This window comes from Myotis davidii, unplaced genomic scaffold (genome assembly GCF_000327345.1).
Source record: "Myotis davidii unplaced genomic scaffold, ASM32734v1 scaffold464, whole genome shotgun sequence".
Lineage (NCBI taxonomy): Eukaryota > Metazoa > Chordata > Mammalia > Chiroptera > Vespertilionidae > Myotis > Myotis davidii.
Genome location: NW_006295287.1, coordinates 27,445 through 30,510, shown reverse-complemented (window position 1 = coordinate 30,510; position 3,066 = coordinate 27,445). Strand labels below are relative to the sequence as shown.

General features: G+C 43.8%; 1 long non-coding RNA gene across 1 annotated transcript in view; it reads right to left on the bottom strand.

The window, feature by feature from the left end:
• Positions 1 to 2,845: 2,845 nt before the first annotated feature.
• The window catches only part of LOC107184122, a 20,424-nt gene continuing 20,203 nt past the window's right edge, over positions 2,846 to 3,066 (bottom strand). The window contains exon 3 of the long non-coding RNA XR_001514944.1: positions 2,846 to 2,957. This is a non-coding gene — a long non-coding RNA (uncharacterized LOC107184122). The remainder of the gene's footprint in view (positions 2,958 to 3,066) is intronic.

Genomic DNA, 3,066 nt, shown 5'->3' with positions numbered 1-3,066 from the left:
TAACCTGGGACCCTCAGTCCCTGAGCCAACGGTATAACTACTGACCCAAACCGGTTAGGGCTAACAATGACTTTATTTATTTTTTTTAAATATATTTCTTTATAGATTTAAGAGAGGAAGGGAGAGAGAACGAGAGAGATAGAGACATCAATGATGAGAGAGAATCGTTGATCAGCTGCCTCCTGCATAGCCCCTACTGGGGATCGAGCCCTCAACCCAGGCATGTGCCCTTGGTCAGAATGGAACCTTGGACCCTTCATTCCACAGACCGACGTTCTATCCATTGACCCAAACCTGCTAGGACAACAATAATGACTTTACATTAATCGCTCAATAGAAAGGCAAATAGTTAAAGAAGGTATGGCACACAGAGACAATGGGATATCACTGGGCCATGAAAAAGAAGGAAATCTTGCTCTGGCCAGTGAGGTCGAAGGGTGTGGGGTTTGAATTCAGATCAAGGGCACAACCTGGGTTTCAGGTTTGATTGTCCACCCCATTTGGTGTGGGAGCGAGAGGCAAGCAATCCATGTATCTTTCTCACATCTCTCTCTCTGCCCCTCTCTCTGCCCTTCTTTCCCTCTCTTCCCCAGCCTCCCTCCCTTCCACTCTCTCTCTAAAAATCAATGGAAAAATATCCTTGGGTTTAGATTAACAAAAACAACAACTAAGAGAATGAAATCTTACCATTTGCAACAACATGGATTGACCTAGAAAGGATATTATGCTAATAAGTGAAATAAGTCAAACAGGAAAGGAAAGGACAGATACCATATAATTTCACTTATGTGTGGAATCAGAAGGGGGGGAAGCAGAAAGTAACACAGATACAGAGGACAAATGGATGGTCGCCAGATGGGAGGGGTTGGCGTGGCTGGGGTGAAAGGTGAAGAGATGGAGATGTACTAGTTGACAGGTATGGAATAGTCATGGGGATGTGAAGCACCGCATGGGGAATGCGCTCAGTAACATACTAATAGCTGTGCATGGTTCCAGGTGGGCTCTAAACTTACCCGGGAAATCACTTTCCAAGTTATATAAATGTCTATTATGTTGTACACCTGAAGGTAATATGATATTGAATGTCAACCCTAATTGAAAGTCTTTTTTTCAATGAAAAGAATAATAAGTCACCCCGGAAGGTGTGGCTCAGTTGATTGGAGCCTTGTCGCTGACACTAAAATGTGGCAGGTTGGGTTCCAGTCAGGACACAGACCCAGGTTTGGGTTCATCCCCAATCATGCAGCATTCTGGAGGCAAGGGACCTGTGTTTCTATGTTTCTCTCTCTTTCTCCCTTCCTCTCTGTAAAATTAATTGTTAAAAAGAATCATGTATACACAGTAAGTCAAAGGTCAATGAACATTGCTTTGTATCACAAAATCTGTACAGTGGAACCTCCATTCTCAAACTTCATTAGTTCTAGAAGGCCGTTAGCGAAGCGATTTGTTTGAAAACCCAAGCATTCCCCCTCCCCATTAGAAATTATGTAAATGGCATTCATCTGTTCCAGACGCCAACTGATAAAAAGGGTTTAACCTTTGTGTGAATAAACAGATTATTTAAATGTATTGAGCCACACCCTACTAGCCCTGAAGGCTTTCCTTCCTCCAATCAACAATAAGGTTTCTATCTATTCAAGTGCCTGGGGTGGTTGTGTTGGGAGCACTTTCACACCCTTAGCAATGTCAGCACTCTTGATGGCCTCTTTATCTTTTAAAAATGTGCTAAGGGTGGATTTCCCCAGCAGCAAAAGTAGTCTATCTCCTTTGTTTGTTGCCTGAGAGGCGCTTTTTGTCATGCAGAGGTATCAGCATGGGAGAGTTGTCAGCCCCAAAACCAAAGTTTGGTTCCATAACCAAGCCATTTAGTTTGGGTGACAACCAAGACATTTTTCTGGGTCCAGATCCTAGTTGTTTGAGATGTTTGAGAACCGAGGTTCACTGCATTTTGGATCCACATGATCTATAAACTTGACCATCTACATCAAGCATGTCAAACTCAAAGGCTATCACGGGCCAAGTAAACAAGGTTAAAGTGTATGTGGTCCACAAAAAACAAAGCTTCAATTTTCATAAAGCATAGGTTTATTTCGGTAGAGACATGCTGAATACAAAGGGCTGAAGTAAAGGAGTCATTGTTAACATACAATAATAGAACATTTTAATAAAAATTGACATTTTTCCTTGGACATTAACTTACCAGATACTGAATAATTGCACAAATTAATGAGCACGGTGCAAATAAACCTACTTTTCTTGTTCTCCAAAAGTGAAATATTTCCTGTTGTGCACACCAAACAAGTCAGTCCAAGATGAATGACGTGGCCATCGGCTGCTACCATATTCGCTGCTGGTATTAGTGGAGAGAAATGGTGCACCTGCGCACAGACGCTTAAGGGCAATGAATGCAACACGATTATAGTAAACAGTCATTAGGGAACGTTGTATTTCGTTATTAATAATTATGCATAACAGAATATTGGAAAAAATAGGTTACAGAATTTTTAGTAAAACGTTTCTTACATATTGTTATATTGCCTGGGCCACAAAAATATTTGTTGTGGGCTCCATGCGGGCTGCGCGCCCAGAGTTTGACATGCTTGAGCTACATGCTCCCTGTCTCCAGTCTCCAACTTCCTCTGCCGCCCTCTTGTGGCTGCCCTGGCCCGAGTCTCCCAAAGCCTTTCTCTGACCCTGTGCTGGTCCCATTTAGCAAACACTCCAATCCTCTTAGCCAGGCCAGCCTCAGCAAAATACAGGGAGACTTAGCAGGGATTTGGAGGGACATGTGACAGGCTGTGGTTGAGGGGTGAGCACAACCTCAGGAGGTGGGGGGGCACAGAGGAAGACAGACCAAAGAGCAGGAGAGGGGACACAGAAAGGGAAACATAGGTGCAGAGAGGGGCAAGATGGTGGTTAGGGAGAAAGGGGAAACCGAGGCAGGGGCATTTCTTGATCTCAAAGCCAGGGTGCCCCCAGCTTGGGTCACTTCCCATGTCACAGCAGCTGTCCCATGTAGTCTAATGTCTTTATAAAATGCCCATTGAGGCCAGCAGCTTAATCCTT